Source organism: Solanum verrucosum, unplaced genomic scaffold, assembly GCF_900185275.1.
Source record: "Solanum verrucosum unplaced genomic scaffold, falcon-dt-bn FXZP01000108.1, whole genome shotgun sequence".
Lineage (NCBI taxonomy): Eukaryota > Viridiplantae > Streptophyta > Magnoliopsida > Solanales > Solanaceae > Solanum > Solanum verrucosum.
The window spans coordinates 4,334,069-4,360,864 of record NW_026020274.1 but is presented as its reverse complement, the minus strand read 5'-3'; the positions used below and the strand labels follow the sequence as shown (position 1 = coordinate 4,360,864).

Sequence of the window (26,796 nt, the reverse complement as noted above, 5' to 3'; positions counted from 1 at the left end):
TCTTCTATCTGACTACGTTGAGTCTGCAGAGATTCATTAATGAGAACGTTCCTGTTATGTCGGATGAAACTCCGCCTGAAGAACGATTCTTGGTAACAGAAGCATGGACACATTCTGATTTTTTGTGTAAAAATTATATTATGAGTGGCCTGCAGGATGATCTGTACAATGTGTACAGTAATATAAAAACCTCAAAAGAACTCTAGTATGCTTTAGAAAAGAAGTACAAAACAGAGGATGCTGGAATGAAGAAGTTTATTGTGACAAAGTTTCTGGACTATAAGATGATAGACAGTAAGACCGTCGTCACCCAAGTTCAAGAATTGCAGGTCATAATCCATGATCTCCTTGCTGAAGGTATAAATTTATTTAATACCTATGTTGGAAATATTAAGCTTATTCTTAATACTCACATAATCTTTAATGCAGGATTGGTTGTGAATGATGCGTTTCAAGTGGCTGCAATTATTGAGAAGTTACCTCCATTGTGGAAGGACTTCAAAAACTACTTAAAACATAAACGCAAGGAGATGACTGTTGAAGATCTCATGGTAAGGCTGAGAATCGAAGAGGATAACAAGGCCGCAAAAAAGAGATCGCGTGGTAATTCAGCAATATCTGGAGTAAATATTGTTGAAGAAGATCCCACAAAATCAAAGAAAAGAAAGAAAGCATCTGGTCCAAAGAGCAATCCTCCTAAGAAGAAATTCAATGGAAGCTGCTTCAACTGTGGCAAACGTGGTCATAAGGCTACTGAATGTAGGGGTCCCAAGAAGGACAAGAAGAAGGATCAAGCAAATTTGGCTGAATCCAAATGAGAGATGGATGATCTTTGTGCAATGCTTTCAGAATGCAACTTGGTTGGAAATCCAAGAGAATAGTGGATAGATTCTGGTGCCTCATGCCATGTTTGTGCCAACAAAGAATTATTTTCATCATATACTCCAGCACCTACAGACGAGAAGTTGTTTATGGCAAATTCCGTTGTTGCAAAGGTAGAAGGAACTGGCAAGATCCTCCTAAAGATGACATCAGGCAAGGTGGTGACTTTGAACAGGGTCTCGTATGTTCCGGAATTGCGAAAGAACCTAGTTTCTATACCAGTTCTGACTAAGAATAGATTCAAATGTGTATTTGTTTCTGATAAAGTTGTAGTAAGTAAGAATGAGATGTATGTAGGAAAAGGTTACCTCACTGAGGGCCCTTTTAAACTCAATATAATTGTAGTTGATATGAATAAAGATTCTGTTTCTTCTTACTTGCTTGAGTCTAAATGTTTATGGCATGAACGTTTGGGACACGTTATTAACAAAACCTTGCTAAAACTGATTAACTTAAATATTTTGCCTAAATTTGAGTGCAATAAATCAAAATGTCAAGTTTGCGTTGAATCTAAGTATGCTAAGCATCCTTATAAATCTGTTGCACGGAGTTCATATCCCTTAGAACTGATTCACACTGACATTTGTGACATGAAGTCAACACCAACACGTGGTGGGAAAAAGTATTTCATAACTTTTATTGACGATTGCACTAAATATTGTTATGTCTATTTGCTAAATGGTAAGGATGAAGCAATAGATGCATTTAGGCAATATAAGACTGAAGTTGAAAATCAGTTGGATAGAAAGATCAAAATGATCAAAAGTGATAGAGGTGGAGAATATGAATCTCCATTTGTAGAAATATGTTTGGAAAATGGAATAATCCATCAAACTACTGCTCCTTACTCTCCACAATCTAATGGAATTGCAGAAAGAAAAAATTGAACTTTAAAGGAAATGATGAATGCCTTACTTATAAGTTCAGGTTTACCACAAAACTTGTGGGGGGAGGCTATCCTTACAGCAAATCGAATACTCAATAGAGTGCCTCATACGAAGACACATGTTATTCCATATGAGAAATGGAAAGGTAGAAAACCCAACTTGAAATATTTCAAAGTGTGGGGGTGTCTTGCCAAGGTCCAGGTTCCTATACCTAAGAGGGTGAAAATAGGGCCTAAGACTGTGGATTGTGTATTCATTGGATATGCCACAAATAGTAAGGCATGTCGATTTTTTGTTCATAAGTCCGAACATCCGGATATTCATGATAATATGGTAATGGAATCAAATAATGCTTAATTTTTTGAACATATTTATCCGTATAAAACTATACTTGAGTCATCTAGTGAGGGGTCTAAACAACCTCGAGAAGAACCAAAAGAGAATGAAACCAATGAAGAGAGTCCAAGGCGCAGTAAACGTCAAAGGACAGCTACTTCATTTGGATCTGATTTTGTAACATTCCTCCTTGAAAGTGAGCCTCAAACATTCAAGGAAGCGATGTTGTCTAGCGACTCAACCTCTTGGAAGGAGGCTGTCAATAGTGAGATTGAATCAATCTTAAGCAATCATACCTGGGAGTTGGTTGATCTTCCTCCAGGGAACAAACCTTTGGGTTCTAAATGGATCTTCAAAAAAAAGATGAAAGATGATGGAACTATTGACAAATATAAAGCAAGACTTGTTGTCAAAGGCTTTAGACAGAAAGAAGGTCTTGATTATTTTGACACATACTCGCCAGTGACTAGGATTACATCAATTCGGATGTTAATTGCCCTAGCTGCAGTATACGGTCTTGAAATCCATCAAATGGATGTGAAAACCGCATTCTTAAATGGAGAGTTGGAGGGAGAAATCTACATGGAACAGCATGAGGGCTTCGTAGTTCCCGGCAAAGAAAATAAAGTATGCAAACTTGTTAAGTCACTTTATGGACTAAAACAAGCACCGAAACAATGGCATGCAAAGTTTGATCAAACCATGTTGTCAAATGGATTTAAGATCAATGAGTGTGATAAATGTGTTTAAATTAAAAACACTACGGGTCAGGAAGTCATTGTATGCCTATATGTGGATGACATGCTGATAATGAGCAAGGACATTGCCAATATAAAAGCTACTAAGCGTATGCTTGCTAGTAAGTTTGATATGAAAGATCTAGGAGTAGCCGATTTGATATTGGGAATAAAGATTCACAAAACTCCTAACGGTCTAGCATTGTCTCAATCTCATTATATTCAAAAGGTACTTGAAAAGTTCAAGTATTTGAATTTCAAAAAGGCAAAGACCCCAATTGATGTGAACCTTAATCTCGCTAAGAATAAAGGTGAAAGTCAATCTCAATTGGATTACACCAGAGTATTGGGAAGCTTGATGTATGTCATGAATTGTACACGACCAGACATAGCCTGCGCTATAATTAAACTGAGTCGATACACAAGTAATCTCAATCAAAATCATTGGTTGGCAATGAAGAGAGTTTTGGGGTACTTAGAAGATACTCAAAACTATGCTTTGCATTACAACAAATATCCAGCAGTTCTTGAAGGATATAGTGATGCAAATTGGATTACTGGGTCAACTGAAACGAAATCCACGAGTGGATATGTTTTCACTATTGATGGAGGAGCAATTTCTTGGAAATCACTAAACAAACATGTATAGCTCGCTCTACAATGGAGTCAGAATTCATCGCCTTAGACAAGGCAGGTGAAGAAGTTGAATGGCTCCGAAATTTCTTAGAAGATATTCCGTTTTGGCCCAAACCAATGGCCCCTATATGCATACACTGCGATAGTCAAGCTGCAATAGGAAGGGCTAGAAGCGTTATGTATAACGGGAAGTCTCGTCATATAAGACGAAGACATAACTCTGTTAGACAACTACTCTCTAGTGGAATTATCACAATTGACTATGTAAAGTCAAAGGATAATGTGTCGGATCCACTTACAAAAGGCCTAACTAGAGAGGGAGTTGAGAGATCATCGACGGGAATGGGACTATGGCCGAGAACAAGTCATCGTGGCGGTAACTCTACCTAGAAGACTGGAGATCCCAAGATCTAGGTTCAAGGAGATAAAACAAAGTCATAGATGATGGTTCAACACTGTCAAAACATATTTGATGGTCCATTCTCATGATGAGACAATGTTCAGTAACCAGGATAAAGGCATAAGGACTTTTTAATGGTTTCTAAGTTTGATACAGGGTATATCAAATAGTGTATCTACGGGATAACACAATTAGAAACCACCTATGTAAGTGTGAAGTGTAAGCCGTTTCAAGGAGAATCCGGTAAGGCCTGTTCTCTAAGCACTTATTAACCGAGATGTGTTCATGGCTGAAACGAACAAAACAATGAGAACCAAAAATAGTTTAAGGGTTGATTATTTGACTTATGTTGTCTAGGTATACACTAAAGCTCGACGGTTCAAAGATATCAAATCTACCGATTGACCGAGTATATCCGATTTATGTTCACTACGGAAAGTTTAAAGGGAAAACTACTTATCCAGATGCGATTAGCCCTTACTTACAAGACACACAAGTTTTTCATGCATATGTTTTAACAATAGTCATTCCCCATTCATGTGGGGGATTGTTGGGTTTAGCAAGGTGTGAATGGGAAATAAAAAGAGAAAATGGAAAGTGGAAGAACCAATGAAAGTGGGGGAACCAATTTTGGAGGGAAAATGAAAAGTCATCATTGCAAAAGTGCAAATGAAAGGTCATTTTTACCATATCGGTAGAAGAAAGGAAATTGTTGTCCTTATATTAGGAAACACTTCCTTTAGTTCTTAAAGGGTTAAGAAGAAGGTGCCCCTACCGCCGTCGTCGTCGCTCGCTCGGCCTCGGCCTCGGCTTCGGCTTCGGCTTCGGATTTGGATTTGGATTTGGATTTGGATTTGGCAAATGATGTGATTGATTGATAATATTTTTGGACAAAATTTATTTAATCAATCTTGTTAAATCATTTCCTTTCTCTTATAAATTAATTCAGAATGTTAATTAAATAACAGAATTAATTTGGTGCAACTGAATTTATTTGAAATTCACGTGTAACGGTAATCCTTCCAAAAAGTCGTTACTTTTCCCAAACGGTATTCCTTCCGAAAAGTCGTTACTTTTCCCAAAGGACACAATGTTCTAGAAAAAATGGGTCTGAACAGACGCGTTCCTTGCTGCAAATGGCTATAAATAAGAGGTCTTTTTCGTTTTTTGAAACACTTAAATTTTTCCTCTCTGCATACATTTTCTTACATAAATAAAATTGTCGATCGACTGAGTCTGTGTGTGCTCTTGTTGCTGTTCTTGCGTTCGCTGAAGTTATTGAAGTTTGAGGTACCGCTACTTCTTTAACAGGTTAATCCGTTTTATCTTGGGAGGAATTAATCTGCAACCTCGAGTACAGTGAGGGGATTAAATTTCTTAAGGAAACACAGTGGTTTCTGTGGACTCGGATTAAAAATCATTCTGTCAATTTCATCTTTTTTCTGGTTCTGTATTTTTGACTAACCTGAATACAGGAGATAACAATATCATCTACGTATACTAGAATAAATTTTTTATATTCTCTAAAAATATTATCCATTTTTCTCTGAAAAATTGGAGCGGTTGTTTTTCATCCAAATGGCATTACTAACCATTCGAAATGTCCTTCTGGACAGGTAAAAGTTGTCCATTCTATGCTATCTTCATGCATTTTAACTTGCCAATATCCAGATTTACAATCAAACTTTCTAAAAAAAATCTTCCTTGTATTCGATTTATTAGTTCTGTTTTGTCTGGTAGCTTATAGCCATCCATTCTGCTATTGCCATTAAGTATCTTATAATTTATTACCATTCTAGCTTTTCCTCTTACTATTTCGCTATGATTTCTTACCATGAATGCTGCTGACCAATGTCTTGAAGTTGATCTTCTTATTACTCCTAATTTTAGTAACTCTTTTATCTGATCTTCAAATTCTTCCAGGTCTTCATTCGTTTATTCTATAGAGGCAGTTTTGACTGTATATTTAGGGTTAATGATGTCTAATCTGCAAGTTATATGGTTGGCTTCCCAGTGCTTTAGGGGTCTTTCTCCAATTATTTCTAACTTATCTAAAATGGAAATTACTTCTTCTAAATCTTTCTAATTTTTTATTACTCCTATATGCTACAAACCTCTCTTGAAATTATAAAGTTCTGTATTTATTTCTATTAAATTATAACTTTTTTCTATATGTGTATCTGAAATGTTATGTTCTAATAATTTGATTTCTTCAATTTTTTCTTTCTCATCTGTAATATGTATCTTAGCACAAGTACATTCTTCTCCTTTATTACATTTGATTGTGTTAGGCTTATTCGTGTCTCTAAGATATCTAGATTTTGTTGGAACGGATTCCGTTGTTATTGCGGTTTGGGTAGTGTTTTTAGATATGATTACTCCATCTCTGGTAAGGAGACAACTTCCATTGTTATGTAGTTGGAAGCCTAATTCTAAAACAAAGTCTACTCTAATATTTAAATCTCTTACCCAAATCTTTTCCAACTTATACGTGGGTTTGTAAAAATCTGCCCAAGTGTTTGAAAAACCTATCTGTGAATTACTGACGTAATGCCTATATATATTGGAAGATCCATCTATTTGCATGGCGCTTTGTGGTTCTGAAATATCTTTTATTACTTCTGGAGGCAAGATACATCGATTTATTATACTTTTTGTGCATCCTGAGTCTACTAGCGCAAGAGTTTCTATCTCATATTCCTGAATCCTTATTCTAGTTATGATTTTTATGGTATTAATTTTCTTGTCATCATTACAAATTAATCCTTCAAATAACTTATAGTCTTCTTTTTCATTAAAAAGTTCTATTTCTAATTCTGGCGTTTTAGTTTGGCTGGTTTCTTCTACTTCTTTCCCTTTTCTTTGTTCTAAGCTTTTCTCTTTTTCTTGTCTACTCATTCTTTCTTCTAAACTATCAATTCTTTCTTCTAATGATTTTAATGTTTTTTCTTTTCTGTTTACTGTCTCGTCTATGATCTTAATATTAAATATTTTGTCAATGCATCTGACGCAACCTTCTATATAACAATTCATGCATTTGGCTCTTCTGTCTTTACTTGGGTATCCTATGCAATTAAAGCATCGTTGACTATCCAATCCTTTTCCTTTGCAAAATTTATGATCACATTGTATATTAACTAAGGTAAAATCTTCTATATTTAAATCTATCTTTTCTAATCCTATTTCATTTATTAAAGTTTCTTCTTCTGAATCGAATGAATCTTGTCTTCTTCCTTCTACGGCATCTATGCTTATTACTGAGTATATACTTTCATTATCTGACATGTATTCATCTACATTTATCAGGGTTTCTTGGAAGTCTTCTATAAGGTGACCATTTCGTGTTCTACTGTTATTTCTACCTGGACAAGTATTAGCTAGATGTTCCTCGCTTCCACATGTAAAGCAAGATAGTCTATTTTTGTAAATTTTGTTATTATTATGTTTTCTTACATGTCTATCTTTATTTAGGTAAGGCTTCCTTGCCGTTGATTTTCTTAGATAGTACTCTTTCCTAGGTTTGTACTCTTGATTATCTTGATATGTCTTTTTGTATTTTGTTTTTGGTGTACTTTGATCATAACTTTGTATTGTATATATATTCTTACAAAAACCTGTCTCGTTTTGTTTTAATTGTTTTTGTATTTGTATATTCGTACACTTTTCTTGTAATATTTCCATAACATGTTGTGCTTTATGTCCTATTGACCAGTTCACATTTGGATTTTGCATTACTCCTTCTCTTTTATTCCATCTTTCTTCTATTTCTCTTCCTAAGGCTCCAAGGAGTTTATTAAAAAGCTTTTTTCCTAAACTTGGTCAAATGCATTACCACTTATGGTGCAATAGTAGAAAAAGTCTTTTACGAAATTCTTTATGTAGCTCCAATTAGTTATACTAAGTTGTTCTAATTTTATTATTACATTCTTTTGCAATACTACCAATCCGCTATTTGGGTCTTCTCCTGTTATTAGGCTATGTATTTTATTAGTAAAATTATATGGGTTTGGTCCCATGTTTACTTATTCTTGGAATTCTTGAGGGTAAGTTACTTTGTATGCTTCCCAGATTCCTTTAATTGATTCGCCTAAAAAGGTCTCCATGTACCTATACATGGTATCTGCATTTGTTTTGCTATAATGGTGTATATAGTCTGCTACTACTATTTCTTTCCATACATCTATTACTGAGTTCCATAATTGAGGGTCGTGAGCAGATATGTTTAGTATTTTTCCTCTATCTCCTCAGTCTTGGAGTTTGATAGGAGCTTTTATTGGCATTCGTATTCCTATGGGTCTAACCATTTCTGGTTCTGTGGTCGGGTATTGTCTAAAGACACGGCGTCGTGGTAAGTTACATATAGTATATTCTACTGGTGGTACTGGGGTTGTCTTTTGGAAGGGACTTGAACTAGTTGAAGCGGTTTCCATAAATTCTTTTAAACTACATGTTGTCTCATCATCACTTTCTTCTTGTGTATCTTCTTCTTGTCTATACCGTAATTGTCCATTCTAAATTTGCATTCTTTAAAGTGTTGTTCTACTATAGAGAATTTTATTCCTCCTAACTTATAGCCTTTACATTAAAAGAGTGTTGTTTTATCTAATTGGTGTAATTCTTTCGCCCTCTCTATTGATATATCTACTTCATAGTCGTCTTCTTTTGTGATTTGAATATTCATTCCTTCCATATTGATGGTTGTTTCATTATCATCTAAATCTTCATCTATTTCTTTTTGGTCGGTATATTTATAGTCTGTAAATCGGATTGAGGTCTGTCCTTTATTATTAGTATATGTAAGGTGGTCATTTGGTCTTAAAATTTCTTTTTTACAGAATTTTTCTAAATTTCATTCTCTACCTGCATATTCTTCTGAGTCTATTTTCAAAGGTTTCATTAATTCTATCCCTTTATTTCCCATTAATCCTACTGCATCGCCTATTTTAATTTTAAACTTCGAACTGCTGTAAGTGGCTAATTTTCCTATGAAGCGAACGCATACTAATAGATTATTTCCGCAATTCATTTCTTCGTAGCCTTTAGTTTGTATTCCTTTCATAGATTCTTTACTAATTAAACTTATATTTTCACTATCATTTTCTATACGCACAATTGTTCTTCTCTATAATGTATGTATAAGTGTGTTGTTGAAGAAAATAGTCTTGTATTATACAGTACTTGTGGATTTAATTGTCTTAATCTATTTTGTTGGAAAATTTCTATATCTTTGTCTACATCTATTATTTCATCTAGTTGATGACTGCTACTGGGTCTGGATGAATTCGTTATTCTAGCTAACATATTGTTTCCTAATCGATCTTCAGAGAAACTGGCCCTTTGTCTTTCTTGGGAACCTCGATTCCTGTTTGAAAAAATGTCCATGCTTTGTCCCTTTTTGTTATCTTTGATCTATCTTTTTGGGGGGTTATTTATGTCTTCTTTAGTTGTTCAACTAGAGCATGTATATCGTTATCTTGTTTTGTTTTTTCTTTAGGGATTTTAGTTTTAATAAAATATCTAATTTTTTATTTATTTCTAACATTTTATCTTCTAGCTTCTTATTTAATTCTAATAGTGCAAGAATTATTAAATTGCTTTGTTTTATGCCTATTAGGTCTGTTTTTTCTGGTGGTGTATATTCAGATAAACCTTCAGGGTTGACTTGAAATTGGCCTGCTCTTTTTAGAGGTAGAAGGGGTCGTTCATGAAAGAGTTAAGTCTTTTAGTTTAGTTAATTCTTTCCTAATTTCTTTAATTTCTATGTGGATTTGTTCTATTGTAGTATTGTTAGTTATGTTATTATATTTTGCTTAGAGTAATTGTAATTTTGTATTTATATCTAACTGTTGTGCTTTTAGAAAATCGAAGTTACGTTCTATTTTTCTAATGATTTATTATGTTGAAATTGCAGATTTTCTAAAGTTTCTATTGACTTTAGTATTTTTTCATCTTTCAACTGAATGTGTTCTGCTAAATTTATTATTAAATCTGTAATGGTATTTAAGTGATGGTGATCGCTATGTAAGATGTGGTCTCCTTCTGTAAAGTTACACTTGATCACTGATCCAAATTTTAATCTTCGATATTTCTTTTCTGAGATAACTTCTAAGTCTAAATATTCTAATTTCTTTATACTTCCTATTGTATTATTTTTATGCTAAATACAAGGTTTTACTTTTCTTATTGTATTGTTCTAGTCTAACTTGTTGGATATAATGGTTAATTCTAGCTCCTATTGTGGGTAGTTGTAAATTTATATGTTTAATTTCTTGATTTATTGATTTTATATCCTGTGTTGATAGTAAGTCTGAATAGATCTTAATATTAAATATTTTGTCAATGCATCTGACGCAACCTTCTATATAACAATTCATGCATTTGGCTCTTCTGTCTTTACTTGGGTACCCTGTGAAATTAAAGCATCATTGACTATCCAATCCTTTTCCTTTGCAAAATTTATGATCACATTGTATATTAACAAAGGTAAAATCTTTTATATTTAAATCTATCTTCTCTAATCCAATTTCATTTATTAAAGTCTCTTATTCTGAATCGGATGAATCTTGTCTTCTTCCTTCTACGGCATCTATGCTTATTACTGAGTATATACTTTCATTATCTGACATGTATTCATCTACATTTATTAGGGTTTCTTGGAAGTCTTCTATAAGTTGAGCATTTTGCGTTCTACTATTATTTCTACCTGGACAAGTATTAGCTAGATGTTCCTCGCTTCCGCATGTAAAGCAAGATAGTCTATTTTTGTAAATTCTGTTATTATTATGTTTTCTTACATGTCTATCTTCTCTAAAAATATTATCCATTTTTCTCTGGAAATTGGAGGGGCTGTTTTTAATCCAAATTGCATTACTAACCATTCGAAATGTCCTTCTGGACAGGTAAAAGTTGTCCATTCTATGCTATCTTCATGCATTTTAACTTGCCAATATCCAGGTTTACAATTAAATTTGCTAAAAAAAATTCTTCCTTGTATTCGATTTATTTGTTCTGTTTTGTCTGGTAGCTTATAGCCATCCATCCTGGTATTGTCATTACCTTATAATGTATTACCATTCAAGCTTTTCCTCTTACTATTTCTCTATGATTTCTTACCATGAATGCTGCCTACCTATGTCTATATATATATATATATATATATATATATATACATACAAGATTAACTTTGACAGAGTTCAACAAACAAAAAATATAGAACCCATTGATAAATGTGTCAAATCAATCTATTGCATCAGAATCTAGTAAGATTAAAGTACCTTGTAATGTATATGTGTGTAACAGTGTAAACAAATGCTACGCTTTGAGAATTATTAAACATGAAATATCAAAGTACTCCGAAAAAATAATGTCAAGAATCTTTTGGGAAGAAAGTGCATGTTCTTCTATTGTGACCTTCTTGTCCACAACGTCCACAACAATTCGTGTTTGTTGTTAGCTTTTCATCTTGATTTTTCTTCCTTTTTTTCCTTGGTCTACCAGCCATTCTTTTGTATCTTGATGGCAAGAAGTTCTTCCAAAACACTTTCCGGAACTGTCCAATCACTTTTGTCTGGCATTGGTTCCATTGGAACTGCATATGTGTTTGCTAATGCATCATGTTTATAGTAATCAGAGGAAAAATTTTACAATGGTAAAGGCCCAATCAACAATAGTTGTGTGACCCTCCATTAATTAATGGCCCTTAATTAATTGACACTTAGATTTGTGGACCCATTTTAACACCACACTCTCTCACCTTATTTTTCCCCAAATTCCCCCCTTTTCCCTCCAAAGTATTTTAGCTCTTTTCTGTTCAATATTCCTTTCTTTTTCACAGTTTTTTTTTTATTCTTTGTGCTCTATACTACTCCCTCTGTCCCTAATTACTTGTTCACTTTTTCTTTTATAGTTGTCCCTAATTACTTGTCCATTTTGACAAATCAAGAAAAGACAATTTTGTTTTACCTATTATACCCTCAATTAATTACTTTGAAAAAGGTAGAACTTTTTGAAAATCTTAAATTTTTAATTCACCCACTTCATAATTAATAGGGGTAAAATGGTAAACTCACTATGTCAATAATTGTTTCCTTAATAAGTGTGTCAATTCAAAAGTGGACAAGTAATTAGCTCTTTCTTTCCCATTAATCATTTATGTCCCTCAACTAAATCAATTTAAAAAATTGTCACCTCTCAATCAATTCAACTAAAACATAATTATTCCTCATAGCCTTAGAAAGAAAATCTTTGAAAATTTTCATTTTACATCTCAAAAAATTGAATCAAATCCCTAGGATACCTTTAAAAGATAAATTTTGAATGAGAAATTCACACACACTTTATATTTGTATTAAGAAGTATTCACTGAATATCGAAAATCAAACTAAATAAAAATCTAGTCAAATTGAATATTTCTTTTACTTTAATTTATTTTAAAAAAATTTGACATAATCAGTTTTGATTTTAAAGTAAAAATAAATCGAAAAACCACCAATGCTTAAAAAATTTGACGCAATGCTTAATTTATTTTCAAGAATGAATCGGTTTCATATAATTTTAAATTAACTACTCATTATATAATAATAATAATAATAATAATAATAATATCATTCACCCTTAATATTATTAGAATTCATTTTTCATGTCTTTACGTACATTCAGTTATAATATATATTTTCCAACGTTTTACTATTAAGTATTTTGAAAAATTATAACTTAAATTAAGAAAACCAACGTATACTCTCTGTTAAGAGAATGACTATAAATATATGAACTAAAACATAATTAAAATAACAATGACTATAAATATATGAACTAAAACAGAACTAAAAAAAATGAAAAACTAAATTTTAATTAATTTGTTTTTTTAGGTGCTATAATTGAGAAAGCACTAAATATTTTTGAGTTAATTTGATATTATTAAAAATATTGAATGATATGAGGATTTTAAATACTCAGTCCTAAAAACGTTTTTAGTTATTGTTATAAAAAAATGTTTATTAATTCTTTTATTCAATATATCAACATCTTAAGAAAATGAAGTTAAAAAATATTTATTAGGAGTAAGAAAATAAGAAAATGAATGCAAAGAAGGGTGAGTAGGAGAGAGATGGTAAAAAGGTAAAGAAGTAGACACATTATCCAAGTGTCAATTAATCAATGAAGGGTCACACAATTATTGTTGGTTGGGCCTCTACCATTGTAAAAATTTTCGTAATTAGAGCAGTAAGGGTGTACATATGTAATATTCTTCTTCTTGAAAACAGTCATTACATGCGCACAAAGTATCTCATCATGTTGAAATTTACCACAAGAACAATTCTTTCTCTCAAGGCAAACAATGTAAGTTATCCCACCTTCATACACTGAAAAAATAAATCCATAAAATGGAACAACCTGTAATAATTTACAAGTTAGAGATACATTACATGATTTATCGTTTGGTATACACAACAATCTAAAGAAAATTTAAGCTAGATACATAATACTTGATATATGTATAAGTACCTTCATTTTCGCACATTTTGACGCATTTATAATCAATATTTCTTCAAATCTCCTCCCTAATGTTTTCTTTGTATAAGATGATACTATTTCTCTATTTTTGCAGAGAACCAAATAGAATTCTAGCTTCTTCCAAAAATTTCAAAATAGGTAGTTGTCATGCCTCAACAAGGCAACCATTGATACATTCCGCAATGTTAGAAGTCATCATTCTGCCCCTGTTCACTGTTGCATGAGATCTAGACCACCTTTCATACACAGCCTCTTCACGATACTTCTTAGCTCTGTCATCTATTTTTTTTTCAATTTAACCATCAATTTTTCAAACTTCTCTTTTCGATAAGCCTTGGTCACCGAATAAAACAGATCACTTAGTGTGTTTCTACTTCTCTTGAACTATGTACAAACATTTTTCCACATGTGCCATATGCATGCAAAATGAGGAACATTTGGATAAACTATACTTACACTTTTCATTATGCTTTCATTTCTATTAGATACAATATACATTTCTCTCTCACCAAATGTATTTTTGAACTGTTGGAAGAACCATGTCCATGAACAATCATATTTTTCGTGTCTACAATTCCATAAGCTAATGGTAGTATGCAACCTTAACACAGTCAACACATTGTATTATGATACTTGATACATAATTGTGGCAGAATGTTATAATTACAATTTTAAAAAATTAAATTAATCAACAACATGACATACATGCCCCATCCAGCGTACTTGCGGATACAAACGTCCCTTTGTAAGCTCCGCTAAGATGTGAACCATCAACAACAACAACAGGCCTACATAACTCAAACCCTCTCATCAATGGCCTTAATGCTATGAACATATACATAAATTCATTTTTGTCTGACTTGTGCATCCGTATATATGAATTTGGATACATAGTTTCCAACATATATATGTATCTTGGCATATGTCTATATCCATCTGCAGGTTTACACCTTATCAACTCTAGTGCACGTTCTTTAGCACGCCATGCTTGTTGGTAAGAAATCTCAACACCATACATTTCCCTAACATCATCAATTATATCATTTGGAGTATGTTTTCTTTTGTGATTCACCAGTTTTGGAGCTATCACACCACTAATAAACCCAACAGTAGCTTGTACCTTACTTAATACCCTATCCCTCAATGGACATGTATGTTCACTATTGAAGTATCTTACTTTGAATATATTCATATTTTTCCTAACAAACGTCTTCAATTTCCAACAACAATCTTTAGAATAACACACTAAAACATAGCTGCAATTATACCATAAACATTAATTAGTTTTTAGCTTATCATGTATAATTCCAATAAAAAAGATAAGGCTTGATACATTATTATAACTTAAATCAATGTTTGTAAAGATATGTATCATTTACATAAACACCTTATATACATTAATTCAAACAGTCTTAGTTTATCATTCATAACAATGTCCACATAGTTTTACAGCTTTCACACACAAATAGTTATGTCACAATTACCAATCCCTCTTCAATGATACATGACACTTTGTAATTATTCCACACAAATACATAAACCCAGCATGTACAATTCAGCACTTATCGAGCATGATGCAACATGATATTCTATAAAGTGTGTAAACAACATTGTATTATGAACAACATTTTTGTACAAACAAATTATAAAAATGAAATAAATATAACAGATCTGTGAGTCATGAGATTATTTGTTCACATACCTTTTCATATTAGACCGTTTAACTCTAAAATTGAAGCTATGCTTTATTTTATATTTTGTCATTATAGTCACAAGAGTTGCTTTATCCTTGTACAATTATTTCGTTTCCACCTTTGTGATATTTGTATTTGATATATAATTTGCTATCTCCATCTCTGATATGTAATATGAATCACCAATTTTCGATTCAACAATGCTTAGAGCATTTGCGTCCCTTTTTTCCACCTTCAATACACACGATTGCACCACTGCTTGCATCGAAACCTTGTATCTCTTTTTCACTTTTATCAGACGTATCAACACATAGTGGATACATACTGAATCCAACCTCCTGTTCTTTATTTCTACATCCAACTTCACTCCCATATTATTCCTAATTATCATTGGAGATGAATTACCTTCTACAATATATCGAATCTCAACATTTTTATCAATATTCAATTAAGCTACAATGGTTGAAATAAGATTCACATATGAAATATTTTCCCCAACCACTATCCCATCACTTTTGTATCGCTCGTATCTAACCTCACTCTCCCATATTTTTGAATGCCTTAACAAGATCGAAATATTCATTACAAATCTTCACAAAATCACCTTGAAGAAAAATTATGAACCACGTTTCTGAATTTTTTTGGGACGAACAGGGAGAAACAATTCAAAATTTAAATTTTCTAATTCTTTTAGTGTTTGATACCTACTGAAACTGAATGTTTGAAACATATAAATTAAGGCGTAATTTGGGGGACTTACTAACGTTAGCGTATTTGGGGGGATTTAATTAAATTTTCAGTTTCTAATTCCTTACTTTACGCAACAAACTGATAATCCATGCATCAAATATAATGTATCAAACGACATAATGATGTATCTGAAAGGTACTAAAAAGATGGGATTTTTTTCGGGTAAATCACATAAATATGATATATTAAAGAAATATTTACCATCTATGGTAATATAATTTTTCTAACTAAATATAACAAATTTTTTGGGATTAAGAAATTAATTGTACAGTCGCTTGCCTCTTTCTCTTCCCTTTTTCATCTTCCTTCGTTTTTTTTTTATTCTTCTTCTTCTTTGTCTCTTTTTCTATCATTATTATCTTCCTCCTCTTTTTTTTTTTTTTTTTTCTTTTTTTAATATTCTTCTTCTTCTTTGAAATTTTCATATAAATAACTATCTTCACATCAATTTTTGCCCATATTTCATTATTTTTACCCAAAAATACGAAGGAAAAAGAAATGGAAAGATGAAAATTTGTACAAAGTCATATTTTCAAGCAGAAATTTCAAATCTGTAAAATTATAGCAACAAGAGTTCACCATTAATGGTCATTATAAAGCTTCAAATTTTGAATTCATTATTTGAATTTTACGAATTTGTGATTAGCTTGGATAGATTGTTCTTACAAATAATTGAAAATGTCGTTTGAAATTTATATCTCAATTTTAAGAGGGTTTGGTTAAGTTTATAATTGATTTTAGGAGAAATATTAAATTGAAACTCGAAAAAGGTGAAGTTTATGGAACTGTATGACAATTGTATTAAAGTTGTATTAGATATGTTTCATAATTGTATTAAAATCATGAACAATATATTTATAATACATATTACAAACTTCACTCTTTTTTAGTGGTATCAACCAAAATAATTTAAGTAACACACTCGTAATACATTTATAATATAGGAACAATACATTTGTAATACATATTGCAAGCACCGCTTTTTTTCTTAGTGATTCAAATCAAAATAATTTATAAGATATATATAATGCATGTTTTATTCATGAATAATACATTTATAATACATTTTGCACACTTCACTCCTTTCTTAGTGATACCAACAAGAATAATTTAGGTAACACACTAATAATACCTTTATAAGACACCCACATTACATTTTAATACATATTGCAACCGTCACTCATTTTCTTAGTGATAAATTAAAATAATTTATAAGACACATATAATATAAGTTTTATTCATAAGCAATCCATTAATAATACATATTGCAACCATTACTCATTTTCTTAGTGATACAAATCAAATAATTTATAAGACACTTTTTATTCATGAACAATACATTTCTAATACATATTGCAAACTTTACTCTCTTCTTAGTGATACCAACCAAATGATTTATGTAACACACTTATAATACATGCACACTATATTTTTAATACATATTGCAAATATCACTCATGTTTTTAGTGATACAAATCAAAATAATTTATAAGATACATATAATACATGTTTTATTCATGAATAATACAAGTTTAATTTAGTCTATAGATTATTATCTTGTTTTTCATTAGTAATGTTTTTTTTTTTTAATTCTTAATTTTCTCTTCTAATTCAACTTTAATATTGTGTAATACACTTTTAATGCAAATTTAATTCATTTTGTAGTTTATTATTTGTTACTATTAGATTACTTGTTTAATTCATTATTAATATAAGTTTAATTCACTCTATAGATCAGTGTCTGGTGTTTCATTAGTTACATTTTTTATCCATGCTTAATTCTCTCTTCAAATTCAACTTTAATATTTGTGTAATACACTTTTAATACAAATTAATTCATTTTATAGTTTATTGGTTGATTTGTTATGATTAAACTACTTGTTTAATTCATTATTGATACAAGTTTATTCAGTTTACAAATCTCAGAATGCTCTTTCGTTTGCTACATTTTGCATGCGTGTTTAATTCACTTCTAATTCAACTTTAATACATGTGTAATACATTTTTAATTCAAGTTTAATTCATTTGGCAGTTTATTATGTTTCTTCATTTGTTTCGATTAGATTACTTTCTGCTCTTTCGTTTGCGATTAGTTTGGATAGGTTGTTCCTATGAATAATTGAAAATATCGTTTCAAGTTTATATCTCAATTTCAAGATGGTTTGGTTAAGTTTAGAATTGATTTTAGGAGAAATATTAGATTGAAGCCCGAAAAGGATGAAGTTTACAAAACTATATCGCGTTTGTATTAAAGTTGTATTAGATATGTTTCATAATTGTATTAAAATTGTATTAAAATCATGAATAATACATCCTACATTTATAATACATATTGCAAAGTTCACTCCCTTTTTAATGATATCAACTAAAGTAATTTAGGTAACACACTTATAATACATGCACAATACATTTTAATACATATTGCAAACATCACTCACGTTCTTAGTGATACAAACCAAAAATAATTTATAAGACACATAATAATATATGTTTTATTCATGAATAATATAAGTTTAATTCAGTTTATAGATCATTGTCTTGTCTTTCATTAGTTATGTTTTTCATTCATTCTTGATTCTCTCTTCTAATTCAACTTTAATATTGTGTAATACAATTTAAATGCAAATTTATTTTGCAGTTTTTTGGTTGATTTGTTACTATTAGATTACTTGTTTAATTCATTATTGATACAAGTTTAATTCACTCTACATACCGTTGTCTGGTCTTTCATTAGTTACGTTTTTTATGCATGCTTAATTCTCTTTTCTAATTCAACTTTAATACTAGTGTAATACACTTTTAATACAAGTTTAATTCATTTTGCATTTTATTGGTTGATTTGTTACAATTGGATTGCTTGTTTAATTCATTATTGATACAAGTTTTATTCAGTTTACAGATCATAGAATGCTCTTTCGTTTGCTATATTTTGCATTCATGTTTAATTCTCATTTAATTCAACTTTAATATGTGTGTAATACATTTTTAATTCAAGTTTAATTCATTTTGCAGTTTATTATATCTCTTCATTTGTTACGATTAGATTACTTGTCCAATTAATTATTGATACAAATTTTATTCCGTCTACGAATTATTGACTACTATACGAAAGAAAGTAGAGAGAGAAAGAAAGGGAGAAAGAACAATAGAAAGAGAGGGAGAAAGAGCAACATAAGAAAGAAAGGAGAAAGAATAATGTACATAAAGAAAGAAATGGAGAAAGAATAACGTACAAAAAGAAAGGAAGAAAGAAATGGAGAAAGAATAACAAAAAGAAAGAAGGAAAGGGATAAAGAGCAAGAATGAGAGACAAATATGAAAAGGCTAGAGACAAAAAAAAGAAAGAGGCGAGAAAGAAAGATAAATATAATAAAATACATAGTATTGTTAGATATTGCTATAAATGGTAATAATTAAAGAGTATATTTAAAATAAGTAATTATTTTTTAAAAGGGATCCACTCAAGTAATTAATCCTTTTTGTAATTTGTAAAAGAGTAGGAATAGGAGGTAATTTGTGTTTTACACTATGTGGTTTGCATAATTTTTACAAAATTTTAAGCCTATTAGGTTGATTATCTATATTTAGGCCCATTTTGATACTCCTAATATAAATGAACAAATTTCCAATGGCAAGGGCCACTATAAGAAGAAAGTGGTTGCGTGTATTGGAAAAAATAAGTGTATCTAGTGTTATTGTTGACTACGAATATGTTCAGATTCATTATCTCCATATTATGTGAAATAAATGTTTGCATTCAACTATTAATATGTCATAATAACCATATCAATGACTCTTTATTTCTAGCCATTATTAAAATTATGATATACTTTATCCATTCACTTTTACTTGTTACAGTTTAAATTGACACACCATTAAGAAATAATTAATGATATAGGTATTTAACAAGTTATCCCCTATTAAATGGTGTCTTAGAAAATGATTTGGAAAATAAGTATTTAATGCTAGGGTAAAACATGAAAAAAATTACTATCTTTTCTTGATATGTAAAAAGTGACAAGTAAAAATGAAAATCTAATTTAGGAATAAGTGACAAATAAAAGTGAACGAAGGGAGTAATATTTAATCATCCATCAGTGGTCTAGATCCGTTATTAACCTTCATTTCTTATTAAATTGGAGGCTCTCAACCATCTTTGAATTCATATGTGCATATTATACTTCCTCCGTTCATATTAGTTATTTATCTTACTAAAAATAGTTATTCCTATTAGTCGTCTACCTTACTAAATTAAAAAAATATTAATTATTTTTTCTATATTACCCTTGCAATTAATTCTTTTTGAAAGTGTTCACATTTGTTTGTCATAAATATTAGGACTTTGAACATAATTCAAATAAGAAAAATTTAAGAAGCAAAATTTTAGTCAATTTTGAAGTATAGAAATTCTTACCGATCTATTTTTAAAAAGAAAACATAAGGAATTTTTATATACAAATAAGTAAATATTTAATAATTATAATTTTAATTAATTTCAAATTTTGAAATATTAATTACAACCATATATACTTTCATTAGATTGGATCCAAAAAAATTGGTAATCTTGCTTTCCTCCTTCCTCCTTTTTCTAGTGTAAGTTTCTTTCTCTCTACCCCTTTCTAATGTAACTTTTTGCGAGTGATTTGATCTTTTTCACAAGTGATTGATCTTCTTGTTTTACATTTATAACATGTATAGTACATCACACGTTCTAATGTAACTTTTCTCTATTTATGAGCTTGATGTGATTAATCTTCTTGTTTAATATTTATAGGAATCACACGTTCAAACAACTTTTCACTTTAGGGTCGTCTTTTTTTTTTTTTATATATTAATTTTTCTGTCTTATTTTAGGTGATATGTTTTTCTTTTTAGTATGTCCTAAAAAGAATGTCATCTTATTATAATTATAAATCATTTAACTTTAAAATTTTCCTTTTATTTTTAATGAAATAAGGAAGTACTTGTTTTGTGTGTGTATGTACTTAAAACACATTAAGATTTCAACTTCATATAGTAATATTATTATTTATAAAAAAAAATTATAATTAATAAGAGGTTAGCCATTTTTTTTTTTGCAATACATTACCTTGGATGTTGTTATAAAAAAATTATTTATTAATATGAAGATTTTAATTGTTTTTTTAAAGTTCTAAAATATTCTTGATAAAAAGTAGATAGTTCTTCTTTTCTTTTTTATTTAAATTTTGATTTTATTTTTATAATGTTCAATATTGTTTCAAGTAAAATTAACATCATAAAATTACTATTAAAATTTATTTGGGATCTAAAACAAACGCTTTACTAATCTTACCCGCAACAACTTATTGAACTCTGGCATGTGAGTATTGTTTGGGTATATACTATTAATCATGTGCATAGAAATAATAATCTAACAATTTTCAAGATTAAATATCTTAGTGGGAGATTGTTAGGGTATATACTATTAACCATGCATTTAGATATAGTACATTATAACAATCGTGATGGTTAAAAGTCTAAGTGAGAGATTGTTGGGATATATACTATTAACCACGTGTTTAGATATAGTATTTATTATAGAATAATTATTTATTCATTTTTAATAGATCATATATTTGTTTATGGTGTCTATTTACTTATATAGTAGATGATTTAGTGTATAGAGTTTTAGCTTATACACAAAGGATTAAATCATCAGTTCTTATAAGTATAAAGGTTTTTGTTCACAATCTAAGATGGGAATTGGACATGCCATCGGTACGATTGTAGCACAAGGTTATATGTAGTTTATCTTGATTATGCGAATGGTATAGTTCCAACTTCTTGTACTAGTTGCTTTGTAATGACAGTCAAAAACATATTTTCTAAACTATTAAATGTACTTATATTCTTAATTCTGTTATAACTATTATGATCTGTATATGTTAATTATCGTATTGATTTATTAAAAGGTGAGATTCAAAGATGGGTCAATATGCCTGGTAGATTGAATGATGATAATAGATATTGATGAAATAATAAATTAGTTGACGGAATTCATGTCTTGATATAGAGATGGATGATATGCCTTTTGAGAAGCTTATAAGTTTTCATCATGTCAAACCTTGCAAGTGGATTTATGAATCTGACGCACGAAATAAGTTAAGCAGTGCTCTAAAGGAAATTGATCATTGAATTAAATTCTTCAGTAATTCAATTTATTGATTAGTAGCTATAATCTTAACATGGGGAATTACATATATGTTTAATGAAGAATTTTGAAATATAAATAGAGGAGTGTAATTACGAATTTCTAGTGTAATTATTTGTAATTTATTATGGTAAGGATAATTCAAATTAATTATTTGAAATTATTTCCATAATAGGAAGCCTCGGTAATTAATTCAGTGGTCCCTACCGTGCTCATATTTAACTAGAACTCAGAATCTATTCTAAGGAGAAAAGGGAGAATTATGTGTCTTTCTCTATTCTATGGAAAGGGACAAGTATGTGTCTTTCTCTATTCTTAGGAAAGAAAGAAGTACATGTCCTTTTCTATTCTAAGGAAATGAAGAAGTATGTGTCTTTTTCTATTCTAAGGAAAGGGAGAAGTACATGTTTTTTTCTATTCTAAGGAAAGAAATGGTGTTTTCTCTCCTCCTTGAACTAGGAAGAAATCTCTATAAATAGGAATTTCTTCTAACCCTTAAGAAGTTTTCTATATGATACCTGTCCACCCAAGTATTGAGAGAGTTCGGAGGTGAACTTGGGATCATTGTAGAAGACCGCAAAACTGCCGTCCAGTTTGTGGACTGGCTTGTGTATTCGCTTGAAGGATCTAACTTGTTGACTAGCTTGTGGATTCACTTGAATGTATCTGCTCACGCTTCAAGAGGTAATTCTTGAATTAAATTTTTAGAAAGTTTATGTGCTCTAGCATGATTATATGTGTTCTAGCATAAACTATGTGTTGTCTATTATTCATGTAAGCAGTATGATTCTGGTATGATTCCGTTGTGCATATAGTTATCCAACAAGTATGATAGAATATATGCTAATTTCTGAACTTGCTAGCAAGATTAAATCGTATGCAATCTTTTTACCTCAGATTCAAATGTTAAGACATCTTCTTGCTCTGTGAAACGTTCGTTGTTAGACAAATTGTCAACTGTTAAGGTAGTCAAGAGTCTCTTTAGTTTAAGATAACATGATTCAAAAGTCTCTTGATTTTCAATCAAATTAGGACACATTAAATGAAATAGAGGTAATACTTAATTATTTTTTGATAACAAGGAAACCTACCGCCGCTATCCTTTGGGTGCGCGCACATGGTAAAACCTTCGCTCCTATACAATACTTCCTCCTTCCCTATTTACTTGTTCATTTTTTACTTGACACACTTATTAATAAAATAATAATTAATGTAGTGAGTTTACTATTTTACCCATATTAATTGATAGAATTTCAAAATCAATTTACTAGGTTCTATCTTTTTCAAAAACATTAACTCTCTAAATTAATTGATGGTATAATAGGTAAAAAATATTATCTTTTCTTGATTTGTCAAAAATGACAAGTAAAAAGGGACAAAGGGAGCAGCTCACAAACCACAGAAGAGAGGTAACCCACACTAAACAAGTCTAGTGTGACGAGCTCGACATAGAAGACAAATCTCTTTAGATGAGTAAATTTATATTATATAATTCTATATTTAATCTTCAAAATTAAAATACCTAACATTAGGAAAGTTTTTGGCAAACAATTTTTTTATTTTTTTTGAATTTCTACATAAATCATAAGGGTATCTTATAAGGTCAGATAAGTTAAATAGTTTTCACGCCTCGAGCCTACACCCTGGGCGGGACTGGCACTCGAGAACCATTGCTGGCCCCAAGTGAACCCTTGGTCTAGCTTACTTACTCAGCGGAAGACTTTAAAAATTAAGAAAAAAACTCAAATGCAAGATAACTCAACTATCTCAAACTAAACTCATAATGTTTTAGAAATAAACATTTAACTTAGCCAAAGTGGCAACTCAAATCTGAACATAAGCCAATAACAAGGTAAAGACAAATGAACTAACTGACTGTCTATCTATGAAGCCTTTAAACAACTGAGATGGATATCGAAAAAAGACACACAACATCCTAATGAACTATCTAATACTGAAAGCAATAAAAAGGGATCATCCGGAAAGCAAGGAGGTTCACCACAAGACTCTGAGTGCTCAACTGGATCAACGATGAGCTGGATGCTGGTCCTGGTTACCCGTGTCTATATCATAAGAAGATGCAGGCCAAATGACATCGGTACATTGAATGTACGAGTATGCGAGGGGAATTCTAAAATAAGATATACGCTTGAAAGGAATTGAAGAACTTACCTGGCTCAACTCAACTTAAATAAACTCAATTCAATATAGAGCAGTTTAAAATAGGTGCAATATAAAGAAAAGTTGTTAAAACATGGATGTCAATTCTGTGTATTTTGGAAAATACAATAATACTCTGTATGTATGCAAAGATACAAATATAACTCTGAAATGTATGTAAAGATACAATTAAACTGTGTATATAAGAATACAATCTCTTCTGTGGGAGTTTCTCTAACCGACAACCATCACTTAATATCTATTGTGATGATACAACGTTTTGCCTCACACTACCAGGACCGTCATATACCTTGTCGACGATATAGAACCTGAACTACTAAGTGGATCCACTAGTCTATGCTAAAAAGCACTAAGGAATAATCCAAAAAGTATGACCCTTTTCTACCCATGATGGCTACATGGTTTATGGGGGCTGGGAGTTGTCTGAACTCTCTCCCATATCGGTGCTCAATACTACTCCCAAAATATGATACTAGCTCTTATGTTTAAAAACATACTTCTTTCTGTGATTTGAGATAATTGCTCAAAAACTTAGCTCAAAGGCTATCTTGAAAATCAAAGTTTCCTCTCTTGCTTAATTGTGAAAGCACTTACTCTTTTCTGAAAAACTAGCTCAAAGGCTCTTTAGAAATCAAGGTTTCCTTTTCTTGTTTAAATGTGAAAACATTTTAACTCTTTGGGAATACATAGTCCTCATATACTTAAAAGAAATGAACTTCAACTTTACTCTTTACTCAACTCAAAACTCAAGTCTTAAAACAAAGTTAAATTATTTGTAAAAGACTTTTGGAAGACTCTACAAACTTCTCTTGACTTGGCTCTTAACTTCTCCTGACTTGACTCTTAACTGATCCTTGAATTGAATTATGGATTCAAGGATTGAGATTTGTGATAGGAAAGATCTCATGATATTTAGGAGTGTTTTTAGATAGTTAAACACGAGAAAAGATCAAGAAATCATTGTCTGAAAGCAAGTCCGCAACGCGAAAATCCATTTAATTATTTGGTCGCAAAATAAATTTTGAGGCAGAACGGTCCGTGACGTGAAGAAAAATTGTCAATTCTGAGGAACAGGTTCCCGACGCGGACCTGGTACCCACATTCTGCCAACTTGTTCCTTCTTCGTTTTCTAACCCCAAATCACCTAAATTAGATTCTTTTTCTCTAATTTTCTTTAGATTCAGATACCCAACATATGTACACAAGAATCTAATCAAACAAAACTCTAAAATCTACCTTAAGCTCTCAAGAACTCCTCAATCTCATCCCAAATTCACGAAAGAAAGTAAATTCAAGAACACACATCTAAGAACATTCAAACTTTCAACTTTTAGGACGAATTCATGTTGAATTAAACATGTGTGACGCGTGGGTGAACGAACCCAACACTGTGTGAACTCACATACCTCGTAGGGATCAACCCTTGATGAAATCCACAAGCGATTCTTGAAGATCTTGATGATTTTTGCTCCTTCTCCTCTTCCTTTTCTCTTCTCTTAAACCCTAACTCAATATGGTAAAAGCATAAAATGAATCCTATCAGTTTAGACCCCAATTAATTACCAAAAAACGAATTTAGTCATGGGGTATGGAAAAGATTTTTATATTCTTTCCAAAAATGACTATTTCCAATTTTTAACTTCTTTCTAGTTCTTTCTAGTTACGGGGTGTTATAATAATGTTGGTGTAATATACCACAAATTACAATGAATTACAGTTAAAAATAAAATGACAAAAATGAATAAACAAATCTTTAGGCAGTCGCAGATATCTCGCTCTCTTTAAGGAGATGCAAGTCCATTGCGGCATAATCTACACTGAACCAGCAGTATCACTCTTGACTTGTCCCCTTCAGGATACAACAACCCAACAACGTCGGACAACTCAAACAACTCCGAATTAGTTGAATAGTCCAAGCTCCACAAAAAGAACAGTTTCCTTCAACATTTAAATACTCTCTTTTGTATAGTGAATATAGTTGAAGACTTAGAATATTTGCTCTCTCAACTCTCTCTTTCACTACTACACAATACAATATTATTTCACACTTCTCATCTTTCTTAAGATGTTTCACAAAGGAAGAAACACCATTATTTATAGGTGAAGAAGTCTTCCATATAATCAGTGGCTAGAATGAAGGGTAGTAATGTGGTAAATGAATGTGATAGATGCTACTTAAGTTACAAGAAACTAATGGCCATATAAGTTGCAAGAAACTAATGACCATAAGAGTTACAAGAACTAATAGTCATATAAGTTACAAGAATCAATATTCACCTTCTACCACAATTTTATAACCACTAACATATACATTTAATATTTTATTTTAATAAAAATACATTTACACCAACAAATAGAGTATGTAAAAAATGATCATGAATTTGAATATTCATAACAAAATAATGTAATTATATCCCCCAATACTATTTAAAAAGAAAAAAAAGAGATGAAAATAGATTTAAAAAGGGGAGAAGACATAGATTCCCCCTTGAACTTGTCCCAAAAAGTCAGTTACACGCGTAAACTTTATGACGATCTATTACACACCTTTACTATTTAAAAGTGAATTTATTTACCCCTGGGACGTGTAACACCACTCTCACAATAT

At 30.9% G+C, this 26,796-nt stretch overlaps 2 protein-coding genes across 2 annotated transcripts in view; both read left to right on the top strand.

Annotated features, from left to right (window-relative positions):
* The window catches only part of LOC125834152 (premnaspirodiene oxygenase-like), a 438,006-nt gene that overhangs the window by 273,249 nt on the left and 137,961 nt on the right, over nt 1-26,796 (top strand). The gene's annotated exons all lie outside the window — the stretch shown is intronic.
* LOC125834153 (magnesium dechelatase SGRL, chloroplastic-like) overlaps nt 1-26,796 on the top strand; it is a 390,391-nt gene that overhangs the window by 337,939 nt on the left and 25,656 nt on the right. The window lies entirely within an intron of this gene.